Genomic DNA, 13,223 nt, shown 5'->3' with positions numbered 1-13,223 from the left:
GACGACTATGGCTAGAGTCTAATTATAATAATCTGCTTTTTTTAAAAAAAAAAAAAAAACTCTGTGGCTAGAATGACAGACACCCCTAGAGGTGAAAGAATTAACCCATACCTTCTTCCCAACATCTAATGGAAGATATAATTTTTTATTGTCTTTCTTGCAAAAAGCACATTTGTTGTTATTTTGTGGTGCTAGGGATTGAACCTAGGGCCTCACATATACTAGGCAAATGCTATCATTGATACATCCCTTGTCCCCAATTTTATTCTTGGGTATTCTTATTTGTTGGATAACCATTTCTATTGGTAAACTATGTTTTGAACCTCTCTCTCTCTCTCTCTTCTTTACAGAGTTTTAAGTAGAACAATGTATAGATGTATATAGTAACTCAAAATCAGTTTGAAACATGGTGGAATATAAATAAACTCCTTTAGGGGTTAAATTAAGGATTAGAAGTTGAGTGTACATAATTTTTTCAGTAAGAACCAGAAATTTACTCTATGACACAGTTGAAGTAAGGTATGGGTAATATGATCTTAGAAATAGTTATATAACCCACGTATGGACTATAGATATTATAGATATAAAATAGTTTAAATACTAATAGTTGGCATTAGATTCCAACTACATGTGTGAAAATATGAGCTTTGCAAAAACAAATATATTTGGAGTGTGATTAATGCATTACAGAGACTTAAAGAAAACAACAGAAAGATTTGGTACTGATTTACTTTAAGTAGCCAAATCCTATAATGAAGTTATTATTAATTCTTTAATGTAGGTAAGAGTTGGTAAACTTCTAGCTCTTTTATGTAATAAGACGTCTGTAATTTTAGGCTCTAGCAACTGATTTAAAATAGTGTTCCTTTTTTAGTATAAGGTACATGATTGATACTTTCTTCTATTGCTTTGGCAGTTGCTGTACATAATCCTACAAATATCTATTTGACCAGCTATCTCAGAGATCCTCTAACTAATCTAACTGAGCCATCTTACAAGCTTCTGCTTAGATTTTATAACCCACAACTAAGTTGTTCTTGTAAGACTTAGTTGGTAGTAGGTTGCCTCCTGCTACCAAACTATAGTTTTGGATTATTTACCTGAGAATCTCACTTTTATATTTGGCTAATGACTACACAATGCATACGATCAAGATACATTTGAAAGAAAATCTTTACATTTGTAGATAAAATAGCATGTTGCATTTTCTAAGCAAGTCATTGCTAAATGGTGCCATAAATTTAAAGAGAAACTTTCTATTATTTAATACTTATGTAAGTACCCAGAGGCCTTTCTTATGGGATGTGATTTTGTAACTATGTGTAGTGTTGAACTTTACATTCACTATAAGAAACAAAATTACATATCATTTTCTGAGGCAGTCACTGGAAAAGGTAGTTTTGGTTTAATAACCTGACTACCCTAAAAAAAAAAAAAGTGTTATTTTAAAATAGAGCATGACTAACAGAACATTAACTACTCTTTCACAGAGTTGATCACTTTAACTTTATGCTTGTGACCGTGCGATCAATGCAAAGTAAAATTTTTTTTCTTGGCAAATGAAAATTGATATTACGCTAACCATAGTCTTCTCTATTGTGTTCATTTACTATTATTGTATATAAAAAACTGCTCCCGAGACATTAGAATTAACTTTATTACTATTATTATTTTAATTTTAATTTTTTTTTAGTTTTTATGTAGTCAGAGGGAATATATCTTGGTCAAAATTAAATTATTTGTAGCAATGTGTTTTTCCTTTGTTCATAGTAACAATCTCTGATGCAGTAGATATTTAACTAAACTAATTATTTGGAAAGAAAGGATAAGTGAGTTGGGAAAAAAAGGAGAGTCAAGTAACAAGTGTACAAATCATAGTTTTGTCCATGTATGTATTTTTAAATGTCTTTAACTGATTTCAAAACTTTTTTGCATCAATACAAGTAAGTCAGTAAATACATTTGTTAAGTAGAAGATGGAAAAGATAGTATAACCTGCCTATTTTCCATCCATGATCAGCTTCTAAAAGTGGAGGAAAGGCTGAGCTTTACAGAGTGGTCACTGAGAAGGCAGACCTCTGCCTGGAGCCCTAAGGAGCCCAGCACTTGGTAGCAAAGAGAAGCACTATGAATATCATTTACCTTTCACTTTGCCGGCTTTTTATTTATTTTCTTTCCAGCTCATTTTTAACAAAAGGCTGTAGGTTTTCTCAAATAGTTTTTTTTTCTTTTAAAATCAAGGAATATTATCTTAAGTTAATATTTTGGTTTTCATCATTAAACATTTTGAGAGTAATTTAATTCAATGAACATTTTTAGCAGCTATGTTTCTAGCAATGGTTCTTCCAATAGAGGGGTGACTATCAATTTTCACCCTGTGAGATCTTGTGGTAATCTAGTAGGAAGATAGATCTTTATATAACTAGCAGTGATATGCCAAATGCTTTGCTAATAGTACTAACAATGTTTTGTAGGAGCACAATTCTTACACTAAGGGTGCTTTTGTTTTTATTCTTATTCTGTTGGTCACCCAACATTTTATTCTGATTGTGCTTCAGATTTGTTAAAATATCATCCTGTATTCTCATGTAACATATAAATAGGCATTAAGTTTTTGAAAACTAGAAATGCTTATTCTTAATATATTTTGAATATTGCTAACATGAACTTTTCATTTTCTGTTTTGAAGTAGCATCACATAAAATGAGAGTTTATCTCAGGTGAATTATTTTTATATCAGCTATTCTTATAAGGTAAAAGTTTACTTATTTTTTTATTTATTATATGTAATTATATGTAATTCTCAATGCTGTCCTTTAAGAAAAGTGAAATGCTTATATTATTAATAAGCTTTAAGAAGCTGAAAATATAAGTCACACTCTTCATTTTGTGTATTGAAATGAATTCTTTGTTATTCAGTATTGATAAGTGAATGAGAGGATCATATTAAAATTAAAGTAAAAACCTGGCACTTAAATTGTTAGTTATTTTTTAAGTATTAAGGGGAGTCTTCAAGTAGGAACATTGAGGTAATTATGTTTTTTTAAGTTGGAAATTTTTTATTAGTGCATTATATACTTATACAAAATACTGAGGTTTATTTTTACATGCATGGAATATAATTTACTCCACTTCAGTCCTAAGTACTTTTCTTTCCCTCCCTTCCTTCTCATGTTCTGCTTTCTTTACTCTACTGGTCTTCTTTCTATATCTATGTGTATTTTTTAATTGGTGCTTAAAGATTTACATAAAGGTGAAATGCACTGTAGTATATTCATATATGTACATAGCATAATTTGGTCACTTAGCATGATGGTATCCAGTTCCATCCATTTACCTGCAAATAACATAATTTCATTTTTCATTAATCTTGAGTAAAACTCTATTATGTAAATGTATACCACATTTTTTTTATCACTTTATTGGTTAATGGGCCCCTGGGCTGGTTTTAACTCACATTCAGACTTTAAACATAAATTAGGTTTATTTATTGATATTTTTATCTCAACTATTTTGTACAAATATAAAGGAATCATTCATTTACACTTTATAACATTTAACATACTAAGTTATTCCCAATTATTTAACACTATGTACAAATTTATCTATTTTCTTAGAATTTTAAAAATAAATTTGATTGTTTTAAACATTTAGGCAATATTTTAAATTTAAAGAATAGATTTTCTTCCCAGGCACCTAAACAACTCCTGCAAATTAATAAACTGCTTTTTAAAATAAGCATATCAAGTTCTCAAATTGTAAGCATCTCAAAACTAGACAACATATATAGAACTATCTAATTGCAAGACTTGCTAGCACAGTTGCATAAAGGATTCTTGCATTAATAAAATATCAGTATAATATTTTCTTTCTTCATACCTACAATGTGCCTTCCTAGAGTACACATGCTAATAAAAAGTCTATGAGGTACCACAATTTTCTCCTTTAATAACTGGAAACCAAAATATGGATGCTAATTAGGTAGCTTAAATAATGTGGCATTGATCAAGGCCTGTCTGTAAATTCAGTGCTCACCCAGATGTAGAGCCTGGGTCCCTTTCCAGGACTGACCTGACAGCTGTTGAGGTAGTGCTGTTTTTAGGTTCAGACTTTGGTTTTTGAAATTGCAGTATATCTTAATTCAGTCTAGTTCAGGTTTTTGTAACCCACTATTTTACCTTAACACAGGGTATCACTTCATTCCATTGTTATATTTCTCAAAACTCATGATAATGGGACTTTCTGACTTCTCTGTTCTGACCACAGCATTATCTTCTTAAATACTAGCTAAATGAATCCCTCACCTGGGTTGCAATTTTACTTCCCTTTCTATTTTATAATTCTTTCTTTGAAATTTACTTTTCACTAGCACATACAACATTTTTACCTGTTTATGTACAGTGTGACAATTGTTGTATAATTTATTCTTTCAGTGACTGGGATTCAAACTGGGGCCTTGCACATGCTAAGCATACACCCTACTGCTGAACTATATACTTGTAACATCTTTAACCACAATATTATGGTCATTTTACTGACAGAATGATACCATTATTGTTTTGGATGATCTTATCTAATTGTTATGTATTAATATATTTTTGTCATATAGTTGGAAGAAAAGTTACTGAGTACTACTTATCTTGCTTATATAATGATGAGTAATTTCTTTGGCCCAATTATACTACTTATGTTTTTATGTAATTATTTTAAAGGTGATTTTTTTTGTCATTTTCTGTTGACTGCATTTAAAAACTCACATAAATATATGTATACTTAAGTTTATAATTGAACAAGATTAAAGTTATTCTTACTCAGGCTTTACAAATTGGTGGGAAACCCTAACTCTAGTGTTAGCACTGTTAATTTTAAAAGATATTATTTTTATGCTTTAATTTTTTAATAAGTAGGTAATACATGTGGCACAGTTGAAAATTTGAAAGTATTCAAGAATAAAAACTAAGTCATCCTGATCTGCTAGGGTAAGAATAAACTACCTGCAAAGCCCAAATGGAACTTCTGGTCTTTAAACATGAAAATGCAGGTTTTATTTAGCTGGTAAAAGAAATACAACCTAAAATGTGTGACTGTGGGTACTGAATACACTAGCTTTAGAATTTATCTTCCCCAAATTAAGGCACTAGGTAGTCCTTGAAGGCCACGCACAGCAGCCTTTAATCATCAGAACCAAATTCTTTTCATTGTCGTTCATGTGTTCTTAGATGTTATATTCTGTGCCTGATATACATCAACACTGTTCTAAGCACCAGGGACTGTACATTATTCAAAAATGCTGTACAAAAAATTTTGCTCTGAGTTTTTATTAAGTAGAGTGAAACAAACTACCTACCTAGATAGAATATATGTTGTGTTAGATGGGGAAATAAAAAGGCACATCAAGACTCTGGGAGTCAGATTGGGTGTTGCAGGTGAGAGCAACCCGGTCTCATGTGAGAGCACACAGGAAAACAGAATTATAGGCAGAGGGAACACAGGTACAAAGGCCCTGAGGCAAAGCACGTGCATATCTGAGAACAAATGGGACTAGTGAGATGAGCCAACTCATGAAGGGGGAAGCTAATAGAAGAAGGGTCAGAGAGAGATAGCAGAGGGGCCCTATGGACCTGTTATGAACTATGAGTGAGGTCAGAGGTCATTGGAGGACTCTGAATAAATGTGTGACGTCATTTGCCGTATCTGAACAGGAAAACTTTACTGCTAGGTTGAAAATAAACAAGATTTGAAGGGGTGGAAGAAGAGAGATCCATTGGGAGGCTACTGCATTTGATTTGGCAAGAGATGCTAAGTTGAGTCAGGGATGTGGTACAAAGTGGTTGGATTCTGGATGTTCTGAGGGCAGAGATTTTAGGGCAGTGGGGTGTGGGAGAAGGATCAAGGACTGCAAGGTTTTGGGGGTTTTTTGTTTTGTTTTTATCCCTTGAGCTACGAAAAAAATAGAATTATCAGCAATTATTTTCTCAAGTAGATTATCAAGTAGATGAAGAAGACGTTGACTTTGAGGAAGTCAGGAAAGGATCAGGAATCCAGTTTGAGACTTATTAAATTTGAGACGTTCACCCAAGTGGTGGTGTCTAGTGGGCAAAAGAAAGAAACCTCAGAAGCAATGGTACCTCTGAGTCTACTCAAAAGCTGAGAGTCAACAAGTATTAAGCAGTAGATTAAAATGCAAAAAGGTCCTGACAGCAAGACACAGCTAACACTAACTGACAGACACTGCCAAAAGGTTGGGGTCCTGAGCCCAAGTAAGGAAGTCTTGAGAACAGATCTGGGACCTAGTGGATCAAAACATTAGCTACTGAAGGACTGAACATAAGGAAGTTGTAAGGTGCACTGAGCTGGCTGATTTCCTTGAAAGTCCTGGTGAGGAATAGAAAGACAACTTTGAAGAGAGCCATCCCTGAAGGGTTGGTAACATAAGAAAATAATACAGGTAACCAGAAATTCATAGTACCACAGAGTCAGAAAATGGATCATCAAGTTCTCCGACCTGTTTACTAAAGAATGTTTATTTCAGTGTACCATCAGAAGAGAGCTCTAGTTTGGAAACTGCATTAACTGCTTGAAACCCTCTGCTTCCTGTACCAGGTCCATAGAATGGCCTGTTTCTGGCTATAATGGATGCTGTAAAGAATCATCTATATTGTCTTCATGAATAAAGAGCATTTTTCTCCAGCCACAGAGGGTGCTATCAGAAAATAGTGTTCTGCTTTCAGTTCTCTAGGGCAGTCTTAGGTATCTCATGTAAGATCGACTCCAGAATCTGCTTCTACATCCCTTTCTGGCCATTAGAAATAATGTGCCACTCAGCAGCTACGGGACCTAGGCACATCTACCCAGGGTAGCTTGGAGAATGTTCACAGGACTGGATTTTGAGGGTGTTTGATAAGGTGCTGAAGAACATAAAGTTGGACCAGTTTGTTGGGTAGCACTCTTCTGGCATGCAGCATCTTTTAATACCCTGGCAAGAACCCCAGGAAATAGTGTGAAAACACTGCTACAAGCATGGAAAAAGCAATGTTCGTATGTGATTCTACAGTACCACAAATAAATGTTGAAAAGCTGTGTTTTGTTAGGGAACAAAGGATGAAAAGACTTGGAAAACTTGGCATGCTTGAGTGGGTGGACTGTATGAGACTGGAAAACAAAGTAGATGACTAAATTCAAAGCAGTGAGGAGCAATTAGTCAGAGCACACCAGCATCACTCTAACCTAGTGGTGGCTGTCCTATGAGCTGATGGAAAGTAATGCTATTATAGAACTATGCTCATGATGGCAATCGGGACAATAAAATCCAGAATAACAGCTTAGCTAGCAGTGATTAAGAATCAGAAACCATATGGACATAATTATTGTAGTGAACAAGGAGAAGTGCAGAACTTCTGGCATAAAACAGCTCTGTTGAAACACCTGCTCAGAGAAACTTGACCAAAGCAGTGTGGCTTCTAGCAGCATAAGGCTACTGTAGGGTGTAGAAAACCTCTCAGAAAGCTATTCCTGTCAGTAAAATATATCATGCAACTCTGAAGCTTCTCTGTCCATTCCCTTTAAATGTAATTATCAAAAGGTTATAAGGCCTCTATCTTCCAGGCTCTGAAGGATAGAAACCTAACTTCAACAACTGCCAGCCAACACACAATTGTCCTAATTACATATGCAATGTGATTTGGTAGTTTTTCACTCCTTTGACTGCTATGCCTCCATTTCCCCTTTTTTCCTTTTTTTTTTTTCCATTTAAAGCACCTAAATCAACCTCTACACAAATGAGAGGGAAATTTACCTTTTTCTCTGATGTCAGTAGTTACTAAATAAAGTCTGTTTTGACTACTTTAATGTCAGGCCATGTTTTTCTTGGCAACTTGGTGGGAAGGGTGGAGATAGTGACCTGTAGAATTACCAGGACAGTAAAAAGAGTACTGCATCCTGGGGACCATACTATCAAATGTCTGTTATCAATAGGGTTGTAACTAGTTTTTGCATTTAGATCCATGATGGAGGATCAGGAAGTTGAGGGCCTCAAAATTGTCTCAATAAAAGGTCATGAGCCCTTGTCCAGTTCCTGGATCTGAGCCAATGTTTTGTGCCTACAACCCATTCAAAGAAAAAGAAGTTGGGTCCCTAAGAAGAGAGCCCTGCATTATCTTGGAAAGTACATAGCATTCCCTCAGACCTCCTTCAAAGGAATTGTGGCATTGACTCAGGTTACTATACAATGGAGAAGGCAGAATGCTTACACATTTTAGGTCTGTTGTACACAGTGTCAAAGACAACATAGACTCGGACTCAAAGCATCATCATGGCATCTCTGTCAGAGTGGAGACATTTGAAGACTAGGTAACTAAAAATCGTAGCATAGATTCAGAGTAAATGAATGCTAGTGGTCTCTGGACTCATCTTCACATCTCTATTCCCTGAATTTTTATTTGGGAGACACACTTGGGGATTGGCATGGCCCCCACATTGTTTCTTTGTCTTGTGGGGTAAGAATTGTCATGGTGCGTGTGTGTTATGGTTTAGATGTGAGGTGTGCTGCAAAAGCTCCTGTTAATACAGGAATGTTCACAGGTGAAACGATTAGGAGAGCTGTAACCTAATCAGTCCATCCTAGTTTGAATTGACTAACAGGATGGTAACTCTTGAGCAAACACTATTCAACCCAGTACAGACAGGAAACTGTTCTCTTCCCAGCAAAGAGTGGAAATGAAAACTTTCATTTTGGGAGAAGGAATAGGAAAAATGGGAAGAAATCAGTCCTGCCCTTAAAGACCTAATGACGCTGGAGGTGGGGGTGTGTTCTTAATCATATTTCCATTTTAATATACTGATCTTGTCCTTGTAAAAATCACATTTTGGAGGATGATTATCTGTAAACTCAACTAGTAGCTCTAGATGAGCACCTTATAGGTGCCTGTCTTTATCTTTGCAAGAGCTTCTGTCGCATGGAACACTGACTTAGAAATGATTTACTTTCTACTCCAAGCAGAAAGAGAGTCAAACATTTTGCATTAAAGAAGACCTTAGAAGATGGAAAGATCTACCTTGCTCTTGGATAGGCAGAATTAATATTATCAAAATGACTATTCTACCAAAAGCACTATACAGATTTACTGCAAGTCCGATCAAAATCCCAATGCCATTCCTCATTAGAAGTAGAAAAAGCAATCATGAAATTCATCTGGAAATATAAGAGACCCAGGATAGCTAAAGCAATCCTTAGCAGGAAGAGTGAAGCAGGTGGCATCACTATACTAGACCTTAAACTATATTACAGAGTAATAGTAACAAAAACAACATGATATTGGCACCAAAACAGACTGGTAGACCAATGGTACAGAATAGAGGACACAGAGACTAACCCACAAAACTACAATTATATTAGACAAAGATGCCAAAAACATGCATTGGCGAAAAGATAGCCTCTTCAACAAATGGTGCTAGGAAAACTGGAAATCTATATGCAACAAAATGAAATTAAACCCTATCTCTCACCAGGCACAAAACTCAAAGTGGATCAAGGACTTAGGAATTAAATCAGAGACTCTGTGTCTAATAGAAGAAAAAATAGGCCCTAATCTTCATCATGTGGGATTAGGCTCCGTCTTCCTTAACAAGATTCCTATAGCACAAGAATTAAAACCAAGAATCAATAAATGGGATGTCTAGCCAGCAACCCACGCTGGCTTCATGAAAGAAGGTTCGAATCATGAGCAAAATGCTAGGAAGTTTTAAATTAAAGAGACAAGACTCTAATTACCTTTAAAACCAGCTCCAAGATGGCTTCTCCTAGCTCCAGCCTCCAGCTACCTAATATGGTAGCGAGGTTTACTGATGAGGCTAGCGAGAGAGAACACGCCAGGGAGTGGACTTTTATTGGGGAACAAAAAATTCCAGGGAAAATCCCATCCCATGAAGATTAAGGGGGGCAGCATCCCAAGGTCAGGGGCAACGATTGGGTCTTCAGGGCAGTGGCCAGACACTCCTCTGCACAGACAAACCCTTGGACCTGGAGAAGGGTGGGGAAAGCTCTGACAAAGTGCCTCTCACCCAGCCAGGGAGGTAACTCAAATCACGTGTGAGGATGGCCTCCCACAGGGATGGAATCAAACTAAAAAGTTTCTTCTCAGCAAAAGAAACAATCTGTGAGGTGAACAGAGAGCCTACATCTTGGGAGCAAATCTTTACCCCTCACACATCAGATAGAGCACTAATCTCTAGGATATGTAAAGAACTCAAAAAGCTAAGCATAAAAAAAAAAAATCAACAAATGGGCCAAGGACCTGAATAGACACTTCTCTGAAGAAGATATACAATCAATCAATCAAATGAAAAAGTGTTCATCTTCACTAGCAATTAGAGAAATGCAGTTAAAAACTACTCTAAGATATCATCTCACTTTAGTCAGAATGGCAGTTATTATGAAGACAAACAATAAGTGTTGGCGAGGATGTGGTGGGACTGCAAATTGGTGCAGCCAATATGGAAACCAGTATGGAGGTTCCTGGGAATGGAACCACCATTTGACCCAGCTATCCCTCTCCTTGGTTTATACCCAAAAGACTTAAAAACATCATACTACAGGGACACAGCCACATCAATGTTGATAGCAGCACAATTCACAACAGCTAAACTGTGGAGCCAACCTAGATGTCCTTCAGTGGATGAATGGATAAAAAAAAAAATGTGGCATATATACACAATGGAATTTTACTCAGAAATAAAAGATAGTAAAACCATGGCATTTGCAGGTAAATGGATGGCGTTGGAGAAGATTATGCTAAGTGACGTTAGCCAATCCCCAACAGATGCTAAATGTTTTCTCTGATATTAGGAGGCTGACTCATAGTGGGGTAGGAATGGGGAGCATCGGAGGAAATGATGAATTCTAGATAAGGCATAGGGGTGGGAGAAAAAGGGAAGGGGGCAGGGGATTAGCAAGGATGGTGGAATGTGAAAGACATCATCATCCAAAGTACATGTTTGAAAACACAAATTGGTGTCAACATACTTTATTTACAACCAGAGATGAAAAATGGTGCTGTGTACATGTAATAAGAATTGTAATGCATTCCACTGTCATTTATTTTTTTAAAAAAAATCAATAAAAAAAGAAAAAAAATGTAACAAAAGTATACATTTACTTCTTGTCCTAAAGTTACATATTAAGGTTTTCTACCCTTGTCAATATATTCCAAAGAGACTTGAATCAACTGGATATTTCAGAATATGACCATCATCCACTCTGCTGAGGACATCATGGATTTCATGAGCAAGAAGTGGCTACTACATTGAAGGCTTTGGTAAGACATAGTGCTATAGAAGAGATATATCGAAATCTAACACAAATAATACTCTGCTTGAAAATAATATTTTAACATGTCTCCTTTACAAAGTATCCTGGATTTCTTCTTTGAAAATCTTATTTTCAGCAAAATTATTTATTTTGGCCTGGATACTATATTGTGGCCTCTTGTTCATTGTAGAATATTTACTGGTCTCTTCCCACTGGATGTCAGTAGCACCCTTCCCCAAATGACAACCAAAAGGTCTCTAAACTGTCAGATATCTTGTGTAGGCAATAGGGACAAAAATCACCCCCATTTGTTATGTGTGTGTGTGTGTGTGTGTGATACTGGAGATGAATTCCTGGGGCCTTGCACATGCTAGGCAAGTGCTCTACCACTGAGCTACATACCCAGCATCATCCCCATTTGATGTCACTAATTTAATGCATATAGTTTTGTTAAAAATAGATTCATTTACCCAAAAGTGTCAGGGTAAATGTATCTTTAACACTACCCCCCCATGCACAATAATGTTTTATACTCTGTGCTCAAATGGAGGTGAGCTCTTGGTTTTGCTTCAATCATAGTAGCTTTTTATTGCATGATAAAAAACTAAGAAAAACTAGGGTAAAGGAGGAAAGATTTCTTTTGGCTCACAGTTTCTAAGGTTTTCATGCATAGTTGTTTGGTCCCATCACTGTCAGCTTGCGATGAGGAAGAACATCATGGTGTGGAGTATATGGCAGAGCAGATTGCTCACCTCATGGCAGCTAGGAAGCAGAAAGTGAGAGAAAGGGGTCAGGGATAAAATATTGTCCTCAAAGGGATACCCCCAAGGACCCACTCCCTTCAACAGGCTGCCACCTCTTCCAGTTTCCATCACCTCCCAATGGGCCATTCAGCTGTGAATCTATGAGTGGATTAGTCCATTGATGTGGTCAGAGCCCTCATAATCCAAACATTTCCCAGAAGCCCCACATCTGAACATTCTTACACTGAGCAACAAATCTTCCACAGATGAACTTTTGGGGACATTCCAGATCCAAACCATGACAGTTCGTATGAACTGATAAACATATTTCAATTCTATTTTTTTGGGGGGTGGGGTGCTGAGTATTGAACCCAAGGGTGCTTAACCACTAAGCTGCATCCCCATCCCTTTTTATTTTTTGAGATAGGGTCTCTCTAAGTTGCTAAGGCTGGCTTTGAACTCATGATCCTCCTGCCTGAGCCTCCCAGCCACTGGAATTACAGGTGTGCTTCCATTCTGATTTTTAAATAAATATATTCTATTAGAACTTGATAGACTATATCTACAAAGATTGGAGGTTTGTGTGTACATATGTGAATATTTTTAGTGGTGTTTTGAGTTAATCTGGGTTACTTTTGAATATTTTGTGATCTCTTTTTATGAGAAGTTATTACTTTCAAAATTCAATTTATTTTTAGCTGATATATAAAAACAAAGATTATTAACAGGGTACTCTGTGATATTTCAATAGATGGATATATTGTATAATGTTTAAATCAAGTTAAGCATACCTATTTTCTCAAACATTTAGCATTTCTTTATGGTGAAGAGTTTTAAAATCTTTTTTATCCTAAGGCACTAGACATGGGGAAAAAATCCTGTGTTTATGAATTGGGAGAACTGATATTGTTAAAATGGCCTTCTATCAAAAGTGATAAACAGTTTCAATGAAATCCCATAAAAAATCCAATTTAATTATTCACAGAATTAGAGGGAAAGAAAAAGTTCATGGATGCACCAAAGACCCTAAATAGCCAAAGCAATCCTGAGCACGAAGAACAACAATGCTGGAGGGATCACAATACCTGATTTCAAAATAAATAATACTCACTGTAACAAAAACAGTGTGGTATTGTCATAAAAAAAATACATGGATAGAATGGAATAGAAGATCCA

The sequence above is a fragment of the Marmota marmota genome, unplaced genomic scaffold (genome assembly GCF_001458135.2).
Source record: "Marmota marmota marmota unplaced genomic scaffold, marMar, whole genome shotgun sequence".
NCBI classification, from domain to species: Eukaryota; Metazoa; Chordata; class Mammalia; order Rodentia; family Sciuridae; genus Marmota; species Marmota marmota.
Note: the sequence above shows the minus strand (reverse complement) of the source record.